At 48.2% G+C, this 12,519-nt stretch overlaps 1 long non-coding RNA gene across 1 annotated transcript in view; it reads left to right on the forward strand.

Moving 5' to 3' along the window:
- The first annotated feature begins 11,496 nt into the window (after positions 1–11,496).
- The window catches only part of LOC135057844 (uncharacterized), a 46,674-nt gene continuing 45,651 nt past the window's right edge, over positions 11,497–12,519 (forward strand). Inside the window, exon 1 of the long non-coding RNA XR_010244406.1 lies at positions 11,497–11,889. This is a non-coding gene — a long non-coding RNA (uncharacterized LOC135057844). The remainder of the gene's footprint in view (positions 11,890–12,519) is intronic.

Consider the following 12,519-nt stretch of genomic DNA (forward strand, 5'->3'; position numbering starts at 1 on the left):
CTATTATTTATGTGTTAAAACTACTGTATATGTGTAATGCCCTTTTACTGCTTAGGTGTAGAAATTATCTTCATTATCAACTACTAAAATCCTAAATCTGTGCCACTCCATCTGCATAGAATGCCACTGGTGTTAAGGTGTACCTGCAAGCAGAGTGACAAAGTAAAAGTATACATCTCTAGAACACACAATGATTTATCTAACCGCTTCATAAAGGACCTTTTACAGTATTCTGCAAACACACAGTAGTTGTGAACATTTTTTAATCACATGCCTGCCGAATGTGGCCCTTCTCTTTTCTCTGCATAAATTCTGTCATTAAAGAGAATAGAGTAATTAAAAGAAGTGTTTGTAGAACAAATGGTTAGCTATTTAGAATTTTTAAAGCACTATTTGACCACAACATGTTAATTCATGCAGTTGGATCCACATTAATGTTGCAAAATAAGTCTATTTGGCAGTCAATAGGTGTTTGCAAAATGAACTCTGTTGTTATTTGATTATCTGCTTATAATCAATGGTTAAATGCCAAATAGGAGCACCCCAACACTAACAGGTACCTTACATGAACAGATTGATGGACTCTTACCAGAAGGGGCTGGTCTGTATTATTTGTACAGCATAATAACATGTGAGATATGATAATATTTTGGGGAACATAAAGAAAAATGAGTTTAAATTTAAAGCAAAATCAACAGTAAGATCAGTGCCAAATGTTAAATTATATACCACAGGATATAAATTGACAAACAATATTCAGACTAACAAGCTCTACTCTGGTACAGTTTTTACATTTACTCAATATCAATTGCTGTACTCTGCAGGCAACATCCTAAATATTATGTAAAGTGGTCAGTGTGCAAAGCAGCACGGGACTCTGGAGAGCTGCAGAAGTGTGTCTTTACTAGCTACAGTCATGCTGAACAATGACTGCAGAGGCACTTTCCTGTATATAACAAGTGGATGGCAATTATGCAACTTCCAACATCCACATACAGTATACATCTACACATTACACCTTCAAACCGATCTAATAGGCTTTTTTTAGGCAGACAAGCTATCCAGGGGCCTAATTCTGAGTTGATCGCAGCAGCAAATTTGTTAGCAGTTGGCCAAAACCATGTGCACTGCAGGGGGGGGGGGGGGGGCAGATAAAACATGTGCAAAGAGAGTTAGATTTGGGTGGGGTGTATTCAAACTGAAATCTAAATTGCAGTGTAAAAATAAAGCAGCCAGTATTTACCCTGCACAGAAACAAAATAACTAGAGATGTGCACCGGAAATTTTTCGGGTTTAGGCCCTCATTCCGAGTTGATCGCTCGCTAGCTGCTTTTAGCAGCATTGCACACACTAGGCCGCCGCCCTCTGGGAGTGTATCTTAGCTTAGCAGAATTGCTAATGAAGATTAGCAGAATTGCTATTAAACATTTCCTTGCAGTTTCTGAGTAACTCCAGACCTACTCCTAGATTGCGATCACCTCAGTCCATTTAGTTCCTGGTTTGACGTCACAAACACGCCCTGCGTTCGGCCAGCCACTCCCCCGTTTCTGCAGCCACTCCTGCGTTTTTCCTTGGCACGCCTGCATTTTTTAGCACACTCCTGGAAAACGCTCAGTTGCCACCCAGAAACGCCCCTTTCCTGTCAATCACTCACCGATCAGCAGTGCGACTGAAAAGCGCCGCTCGAGCAACAGCAAAACTACTAAGTTTTGTGTTAAATAACTTAGCGCATGCGCGCTGCATACCATGCGCATGCGCATTTTGCACCAAATCGCAGCATAGCGAAAATAAGCAGCGAGCGAACAACTCGGAATGACCACCTTTGTATTTTGGTTTTGGATTCGGTTCCGCGGCCATGTTTTGGATTCGGACGCGTTTTGGCAAAACCTCCCTTAAAAATTTTTGTCGGATTCGGGTGTGTTTTGGATTCGGGTGTTTTTTTTTCAAAAACCCCTCAAAAACAGCTTAAATCATAGAATTTGGGGGTAATTTTGATCCTATAGTATTATTAACCTCAATAACCATAATTTCCACTAATTTCCAGTCTATTCTGAACACCTCACAATATCATTTAGCGCACTGATTATACTGAGAATTGATTATACTGATGACTGATGATACTACGGAGAACTGACACTGAGCAGCGAGAACAGCACTGGACTATTGTACTGCAGTATACTGGTCCCCACAATGCAGCAAAGATATTGAGCACTGATCCGGAGAATAGAACTGAGTCTGACACGGAGATGCAGCAATGGCCTACTGTACTGTACTACTATATATACTGGTGGTCACCAAAATGCTGCACTGTACTACAATATACTGCTCACAACAATGCTGCACAGATATGGATACTTGAAGTGCCACGGAGCTGCAAGATACAGCAATGGCCTACTGTACTGTACTACTATATATACTGATGGTCACCAAAATGCTGCACTGTACTACAATATACTGCTCACAACAATGCTGCACAGATATGGATACTTGAAGTGACACGGAACTGCAAGATACAGCAATGGCCTACTGTACTGTATTACTATATATACTGGCGGTCACCAAAATGCTGCACTATACTACTATATACTGCTCACAACAATGCAGCACAGATATGGATACTTGAAGTGACACGGAGCTGCAAGATACAGCAATGGCCTACTGTACTGTACTACTATATACTGGTGGTCACCAAAATGCTGCACTGTACTACTATATAGTATATACTGGTAACACAACAATGCAGCAGATATTGAGCGCTGATCAGGATACTAGAACTGAGTCTGACACGGAGCTGCAAGATACAGCAATGGCCTACTGTACTGTACTACTATAATATACTGGTGGTCACCACAATGCAGCAAACTGAGCACAGATATTGAGATTTTCAGGCAGAGAACGTAGCCATCTACAATGCATGAGTGAAAATGGCGGCGACGCGCGTTTCTTTATATGGAATACGAATCTCACAAGAATCCGACAGCGGGATGATAACGTTTGGCCTCGTTCGGGTTAACCGAGCAAGGCGGGAAGATCCGAGGCTGCCTCGGACCCGTGTAAAACACGTGAAGTTCGGGGGGGTTCGGCTCTCGACGAACCGAACCCGCTCATTTCTAAAAATAACCCACCCAAATCTAACTCTCTCTGCAAATGTTATATCTGCCCCCCCTGCAGTGCACATGGTTTTGCCCAATTGCTAACAAACTTGCTGCTGCGATCAACTCAGAATTGCCCCCCATGTACGCAAATGGCCCACACTGAATTTAGCTAGAAACAAAATTCAGTCAGTCAAGTTTTATGGTCCTTAGTATCTAGTGTGTTAATTTCCAAAGGCTTTCTTGGTAAATACTTATTTAATACTTCAGTTCTGTATCATTAGCTATGAGCAACAGTGTCTGCCAGTGTGGTGGCCCCCTCTTCGGGGGTCATTCCGATCCGATTGCTCGCTGCAGTTTCTTGCAGCGTAGCGATCGGGTCGGAACTGCGCATGGGCAGCCGTCGTTGCCTAGCGATCACCTCTGAGGCGTCACTGGGCTGAAGGGGGCTGGATGGTGGTGTGGTCCGACCAATACAGGCGTGGCCGGACCGTTGGGGGGGCAGGCGGAATGACCCCCTTCATCTCATGGACTATCAGGATGCCTGTCCTCCATAGGTTTTAATATTTGTTTCAGAACATTCCAATGAATATCCCTCCATATGTTCTTATATTTCTATAATATATTATTTTTCATTTCATCTGGGCAAGAAAATGTCTGCACATTTTAAGGAGGATCAGTGCAATGAAAAAAAGGAGATTTATGGTAGACTTACCATAGTTAAATCTCTTTCTGAGAGGTACACTGGATTCCACAGGGAATAACATCGGGGTGTAGAGCTGGATCTTGACCGAGGCACCAACAGGCTAAAGCTTTGACTGTTCCCAGGATGCATTACACCACCTCCTTTATAACCCCGCCTCCAGGCACTGGAGCTCCGTTTCGTTAACCAGTCCAATGCAGTAAAAGGCAAAAGAGACGGTAGATGTTAGTCACATAGAACCACATTCTCATGACAGGAGAAGGGACTAGCGACTAATGCCATACAAACCCACAGAAGATAAGTGCGTCAGGGTGGGCGCCCTGTGGAATCCAGTGTACCTTGCAGAAAGAGATTTAACTATGGTAAGTCTACCATAAATCTCCTTTTCTGCACCGGGGTACACTGGTATTCCACAGGGAATAACATTGGGGATGTCCTAAAGCAGTTCCTCATGGGAGGGGATGCACTGTAGCGGGTACAAGAACCCGGCATCCAAAGGAAGCATCCTGGGAGGCGGAAGTATCAAAGGCATAGAACCTGATGAACATGTTCACTGAGGACCACGTAGCCATCTTGCACAATTGTTCAGCGGGCGCGCCACGGCGAGCCGCACAAGAAGGTCCAACAGACCGAGTAGAATGGGCTTTGATAGCAGCAGGAGCTGGTAAACCAGTCTGCGCATAAACTTGTGCAATCACCATTCTAATCCATCTGGCTAAGGTTTGCTTATCCGCAGGCCAGCCACGTTTGTGAAAACCAGAAAGTACAAGAAGGGTATCTGACCTCCTGATGGAGGCAGTCCTCTCTACGTAAATACGGAGAGCCTGTACCACATCCAAAGACCGCTCTTTGGATGACAAATCAGAAGAAATAAAGGCCGGAACCACAATCTCTTGGTTAAGATGATACCACCTTAGGTAGATACTACCCTGCCACGGTGAAAAATCAGAAAGGGTGGACAACAGGACAAGGCGCCTAAGTCCGACACCCTCCTAGCAGAGACAATAGCCAGTGAAAACACGACCTTAAGTGTAAGACATTTAAGATCCACAGACTCAAGAGGTTCAACTGGAGACTCTTGTAGGGCATTTAAGACAACAAACAAATCCCATGGAGCCACAGGAGGGACATAGGGAGGTTGAACCCATAAAATACCCTGAGTGAAAGTATGAACATCAGGAATAGACGTAATTTTTCTCTGAAACCACATTGACAAGGCAGATATATGAATCTTGAGGGAGGCCTTGATGCAGAAAAGCCAAAAGCCTAGAAGTACTGAATGAATAGGCATCATAATTCTTAGCAGCACACCAGGTGAAGAGTTCCAGACCCTGTAATAAATCTGTGCGGGCCTTCAACATAGTTTGAATAACCGCCTCGGAGAATCCCTTGGCCCTCAGGAGTGAAGCTTCAAGAGCCACGCCATCAAAGCCTGTCTGGCCAGGTCCAGATAGACACAAGGGACCTGAACGAGGAGGTCTGGGCATTGAGGAAGTAGAAGAGAACGCTCTATCGATAGACCCTGCAGGTCTGAGAACCAATGCCGTCTGGGCAACGCTGGAGCGACTATGTCACGCCTAACTGGGTTTGAGGATCCGGCAGCTGAGACTTGCCCAAGGAAGTAGTTGTCTGCGGATGAAGAAGACGAGGGGGTTGTATATAGTTCCTTCTCATCGGACAAGGTGCAATGGAGAACGTAGGCGGGGCTAGGAGTCAGTGAGTTGTAGTTCTTGAGATTGAGGCTGAGGTAGAGAACAGTGGCTTGTGAATGGTGACTTAAAGACATAGTTGAAGACAAAGAACTGAGGACTGTGGCTTGAAAGATTAGGCTGTAGATAATGAACTGCGGAACTGTGAATGGTGGTTTAAAGACGTGGCTGGAGACAAAGGACTGTGGACTGTAGCTTGAAAGACGAGGCTGTAGATAATGAACTGCGGATCTGTGGATGGTGGTTTAAAGACGTGGCTGGAGACAAAGAACTGTGGACTCTGGCTTGAAAGACGAGGCTGTAGATACTGGAACTGTCCGACCCGGAGGACCTTAATGGGTCCGGGTTTACAGGAACGCTTCCATGGACGGCTGTGGGTTAGCAACGGCAGGACTGCGGCAGCAACTAAAAGACGGCAGGCAAAACAAGGGAGTACCAGGAAACGGCAAGAATCCTGGGAGCACAGAGCTATAGCACCTACAACTAGGTTGTAACTTGAAGCACTGGCGCCCCTGTCATGAACCAGCCCCCTTTTATAGGGAGAGATCTCCCTGGATTGGCTGGATACACAGGAAGCTTGCACCTTAGCCTCAGAATTGGTCTCCAACATGGCGGCTCCCAGTACAGCAGACCTTTGCTGGCACCCAGACACTCCCCTGCCCCTGGTCTCCTAGCAACTGCCTTTGAGTGGGAGCTGCTGCAGCGGCGTCCCATCACCACGAGCGGACCCCTCAGCGCCACTTACCCGCCGCGAGCGGGCTCGCCGCAGCAGCTCTCCTCCGCCGCTGCCCAGAAGCCGCCCGCACAGCAGACCCCATGGACCTGGCGCGCCGGTAAGTCCCCGGGTGCTGACACACTGGAAGTAGTATTCCTCTTTCTTGCTTCAACTTCCATAGAACCATGTGCAGGAGTGACACTGGAGGGAACACGTAGGGCAGCTGAAAGTTCCATGGAATTGCCAGTGCATCCACGAACGTTGCTTGAGGATCCCTTGTCCTTGATCCAAAGACCGGAACCTTGTGATTGTGTCAAGATGCCATCAGGTCTACATCTGGAAGGCCCCACTTGTCCACTAGGAGTTGAAAGACTTCTGGATGAAGACTCGACTCTCCAGCATGAACGCCCTGATGACTGAGGAAATCCGCATCCCAGTTGAGGACACCGGGGATGAACACTGCCGATATTGCTGGCATATGGCGTTCCGCCCAATGTAGGATTTTAGATACTTCCAGCATTGCCATATGGCTTCAAGTGCTGCCTTGATGATTTATGTATGCCACCGTGGTGTTGTTGTCTGATTGTACTTGAACAGTCCTGTTCTGTACTAGAGGAAGGGCCAGTGTCAACGCATTGAACACTGCCCGCAATTCCAGAATGTTAATCGGGAGGAGAAATTCCTCCCTGGTCCACCGGCCCTGGAGAGAGTGTTGCTCCAACACCATGTCCCAACCCCGCTGACTAGCATCCATTGTCGGGAGGACCCAGTTGGAGATCCAGAAGGGACGGCCCCTGCTCAACTGTTGGTCCTGTAGCCACCAGCTCAGTGACAAACTAACCTCCGGAGTCAAGGAGATCATTTGAGACCTGATCTGATGAGGCAGGCCGTCCCACTTGGAAAGGATTAACCTCTGCAGAGGGCGAGAGTGAAATTGAGCGTACTCTACCATGTCGAAAGCCGGCACCATGAGGCCTAGTACTTGCATCACCGAGTGTATCGACACTCTTGGGCGAGAGAGGAATTTTCTGATCCTGTCCTGAAGTTTCAGGACTTACTCTGGAGACAGAAACAATTTCTGGCTGTGTGTGTCCAGCAGTGCCCCCAGGTGCACCATGGTCCAAGCAGGGAACAGCAAGGACTTTTTCCAGTTGATGAACCACCCGTGGGCTTGTAGGAATTGGATGGTCAGTTCTAGATGACTGAGGAGAACCTCTTGGGAGTTCACCAGGATCAGCAAGTTGTCCAGATATGGCAGGATCCTGACTTCCTGACGACGGAGATGAGCCGTCATCACGACCATTACCTTGGTGAATATCTGAGGGGCCGTGGTCAATCCAAATGGGAGCAAACTGCAGATACTGCTGACATGGCAATAGGAATATGCAGGTAAGCATCCTGTATGTCCAGGGATACCATGTAGTCTTCGGGTTCCATGGCCAGTATAATAGAGCACAGTTTCCATACGGAATTTGGATACTCTCACAAATTTGTTCAATGATTTGAGGTTGAGTATAGGCCGGAAGGATCCATTTCGCTTTGGAACTAGGGGGGCCTCTCTGGGACAGAGGTACCGGCACTACCACTCCTGTGTCCAGGAGGGATTGTACAACCAAGTGTAGATCTTGCGCTTTTAACGGATCCACAGGGATAACTGTTGTGCAAAACTGGCAAGGGGGGCGTCTCTTGAAAGAGATCGTGTACCCATGAGAGACAACTTCCCACACCCAGGCGTCCGAAATGGTCTGTAACCAGGCCTGGGCGAACTGCAGAAGTCGGCCTCCCACCCTGGGGTCCCCCAGGGGGAGGCCCGCCCCGTCATGCAGCAGGCTTGTCTTGTTTGGAAGCAGACTGATGGGCGGCCCAGGACTGTTTAGATTTAGGCTTAGTGGTTTTGGAAGTACGAGCCTGTCGCTGATACGCTTGACCCTTTGCCTTCCCTGGAGGTCAAAAGGAACAAAGGGTGGTACTCTTAGCCTTCGGAGCAGAAGGATTAGTATTTGAGAGACACGCAGACTTGGCAGTAGCCAAGTCAGTTACAATCTTGTTCAGATCCTCCCCAAATAGGATGTCTCCTTTAAAAGGGAGCAACTCTAAGGTCTTTTTGGAGTCCAGGTCCACCTTCCAGGACCTTAACCACATAATTCGACGAGCAAGGATGGACATAGTAGATGCCTTGGCCGCCATTACACCTGCATCAGAGGCCGCCTCCTGAGTATAATGGGAGGATGTGGTAATATAAGACAAATATTGTCTGGCAGTGTCAGAAAAATCCTGAGGCAGCTCATTCTCAATTGCCTGAACCCATGCTCCGCAGGGATAGGATAACGAGCTAGCATCTTTTTAGACAGGGAAAATTTCTTTCCTGGAGACAACCAGGATTCCTGGCATATGTCAATTAAATGGTCAGAATGTGGTTAGACTACTTTAGCAACCTTCTGACATTTGAACTTATCAGGTTTCTTAGACGCAGTAGTAGGCTCAATGTCATCATCTATTTGAAGAATTAGCTTAATAGCCTCCACTAGGTCAGGAACATCAACCTGGGTTGTAGATTCCTCATCAGAAGCAACTGTATCAGTGTCTGACGGATCAGTATATTCCCCATCCTCATCTGAAGAATCATCCAAAATATTAGTGGATTGTGAGGAAGAAATGGTCCGTTTAGATGACCCCTTGGCCCCAGAAGGGCGTGGGATAGACTTTTGTCTAACCAAAGATTGATTTAATTGTTGTAATTGGGTAGACAGAGTATCCGCCCAGGGCGGATTAACTACAGGGACAATATGGGGCTGCAATGGCACAGGAGGTCCTACAGGGGGCGTAAAACGTGTCACAAGTGTAGTTAGCATACTTGAGAACGCTGCCCAAGGTGAGCCCTGATTGGCCACAGGTGCTGCAGGTTGACTGGGTGTATGGCACTCAGCACCTAAACCAGCAGCTAAAACTTCTCCCTCAGGTAAATACGTGGCACCAGTACTGCTGGATACAGAAGCGTCCGCGGATTTTCCGCCCTGTGTGGCAGGCATTATAAGGAATGTAGCCCTATGGTGTAACAGTACAATATAGCCAGACAAACACAATACCTGCAAATAACCCCCTATGTAATGTGACAGTAAATACAGGACACAGAACAGAGGATTTAAGCGGTATGAGGTAACTGAAAAACACAGAAAAAATCCCAGTGAGCGGCGGCATAGCATTTGCATGGCTGCTAAAACTAGCTAGCGAGCGATCAACTCGGAATGACCCCCATAGTGATAGCAATATGTGAAACAGGAGAATGGAATCCCACACAACAGCTACAGGCACACTCAGTCACATGTACAATGCAGAAGTTATTACATATAAACAATAAAACTGCACTGGACTAGTAATTTACATATTACTATGTATGAGTATAGATATAACAATGCACAGTAACTACTGGATGTTTAATATCACAGAATACTTGTACCAAATATTCAGCTAGCAGTACACTTGTTCTTAACTAACACTGTCTAAAATGACATGTAGAATACTTAAGTGCCTGTAAAAGCACAGCGCTGATGAGGCAGGCGGCTTTACAGAGGAGACAGAGCCCTGCAGTCCCGGGGATCAGCCCAGCTAGTAGTGAAGATGGCGCCAAAATCTCTGTCAGGGAGTGAGGGAGAGAGAGATGCAGCTCCAGGGCAGGAACACCAGCAGTAGATGGCGCCCGAAGCTGGGGGAGGGGCTACAGGTAAGCTCTTTATCCCCTATGCTGGTCCTCACCACCGGGTACTGTGGAGCCTATAACAAATGGATTTTAGGAAATCCGACCTGTGCTCCCTTGCCCTGGTGGATATAGTGGGGTCCCTGTGCAGTACAGGGTCCACGCCAGCGGCGCGGTACATCTCTGGGACCGTGACCGGATCCAGATTTACCGGAGGGTCCCACCTGGGGGACCCTCTTACCTCCTCCCTGATGTGCAGCCACGCGATCCAGGAGAGCGTCAGCAGTGTGTGCCTGAAGTCCAGTGCACCTCCGCCGCAAGTACCCAGGAACCAGGCTGCGGGAGTATGCAGCGCTGCTGGGGAGGTGATAGAGCCGCAGCATAGAATGTGGGACTGACATAAAAGTGCTGTGGCCCTTGAAGTCTTCAGAAAATGCTCTTTTCAGGGCTGCCTAGCGCAGCCCCACCTGTTAGTGACCTGCACTGCAGGCACCAACTTACAAACTGAGCTCCAGCGCCTGGAGGCGGGGTTATAGCGGAGGTGGTGCAATGCATCCTGGGAACAGTCAAAGCTTTAGCCTGTTGGTGCCTCGGATCAAGATCAAACTCTACACCCGATGTTATTACCTGTGGAATACCAGTGTACGCCACTGTAGAAAGCCTCAGTATCCGTAACTTTTAATATTTTTGCTGCACTTCTGGATCAAAGTGTCTTGTGGAAAATGTATTATCATATCAGAGCACGTCTCCCGGCCAGCGCTTGAAAATAGACTTGTACAAAAAGTTAAAATTTCATGTTGTGATTTTAGGCAAAAAAAATGAAATCATCAAATATGGGGGGAGATTTAGCAAAGTATGGAGATAGATAACATGGATAAATAAATAGTAAATAGATAAAGTACCAGTTAAGGGGGGTACTCACGGAGCGATCGCTGCTTAAAATCTAAGCAATCTGACTAGATTGCTTAGATTTTAAGCACGATCGCTCCGTGTGTAGCCCCCTCAGCGATAGCGATGCGCAGCCCCGCGCATCGCTATCGCTGCTGCTAGATTGGCCTGCATGCAGGCCAATCTAGCGGGTCGCTCACTTCACCCGCTGGGTGAAGTGAGCGCCCCCCCCCGTCTCCCCCCGCACGCTCAGCACAGATCGCGCTGTGCTGAGCGCCGGGAGAGATGTGTGCTGAGCGGTTCGCTCAGCACACATCTCTCTGACATCGGCCAGTGAGTACTGGCCTTTAGGAGCTGACTGGTTAATAGTTTATCTATGTTCACCCCAGGGGCGGAACTGTGGGAGGCAGTGGAGTCGGCTGCCGCCGGGCTCCTGACCACAAGGGGGCGCATCTCCTCCACTGTCTCCCGCAGCCTGAGAACTGCGCTGCTATTGTGGACGGAGGAGCAGTCACTGACACGGAAGCTGCCTCCTGTAGGGAGAGATGGCACTGGCTGCAGCTAGGGGGAGCTCCAGAGCACAGCTCCTCTTCTAGCCAGCCGAGGGAAGCTCTCTGCTCCGTCAGCCTGATGATGAAAGCCAAAGGTAGACACTGTGTGGGGGGTAGGGGAGAGGTGTATTTGGGGGGAAGCACTGTGTTTTGTGTGTGCTTGTTTTTAAGTGAGGTGTGTGTGTGTTTTTAATGAAAGTTGTGCATTCAAGTAAAAGGCATGTGTGTGAGTGATGTGTGTAAGTGAGAGACATGTGTATGTAAGTGAGAGGCATGTATGTGTGTGTAAGTGGGAGGCATGTGTATGTAAGAGAGACTTGTGTGTGTAAGTGAAAGAGACGTGTGTGTGTGTGTTTAAGTGAATGAGGCGTTTGTGTTTTTTTTATATATATATCTAGTGTTCACGCTAGGTGTCTGCACCTTTTTTTAGACAGATGAATCCCACCCTGCCCGTTTTTGTGCGCCCTACCAACCCGCCGTTTTCTGCCTGCCGTACCCCGCCACGCCGCCAGACCCAGCCGTGCGCCGCCGGACCCGGTAAGCACATGAGAGTCCCCCTGGGCTAAATTAACCTTGTAAGTATTTTGCAGCTGTAAACTTCAATCTCAGTGCTCTCTACCTGGTGCAGTGTGCCTCAGTGCTCTCTACCTGGTGCAGTGTGCCTCAGTGCTCTCTACCTGGTGCAGTGTGCCTCAGTGCTCTCTACCTGGTGCAGTGTGCCTCAGTGCTCTCTACCTGGTGCAGTGTGTCTCAGTGCTCTCTACCTGGTGCAGTGTGCCTCAGTGCTCTCTACCTGGTGCAGTGTGTCTCAGTGCTCTCTACCTGGTGCAGTGTGCCTCAGTGCTCTCTACCTGGTGCAGTGTGTCTCAGTGCTCTCTACCTGGTGCAGTGTGTCTCAGTGCTCTCTACCTGGTGCAGTGTGTCTCAGTGCTCTCTACCTGGTGCAGTGTGCCTCAGTGCTCTCTACCTGGTGCAGTGTGCCTCAGTGCTCTCTACCTGGTGCAGTGTGCCTCAGTGCTCTCTACCTGGTGCAGTGTGCCTCAGTGCTCTCTACCTGGTGCAGTGTGCCTCAGTGCTCTCTACCTGGTGCAGTGTGCCTCAGTGCTCTCTACCTGGTGCAATGTGTATAACGTCTCTATCTGTCGCAGTGTGTAGGAGGTTCTATCT

The sequence above is a fragment of the Pseudophryne corroboree genome, chromosome 3, assembly GCF_028390025.1.
Source record: "Pseudophryne corroboree isolate aPseCor3 chromosome 3, aPseCor3.hap2, whole genome shotgun sequence".
Taxonomy (NCBI): Eukaryota; Metazoa; Chordata; class Amphibia; order Anura; family Myobatrachidae; genus Pseudophryne; species Pseudophryne corroboree.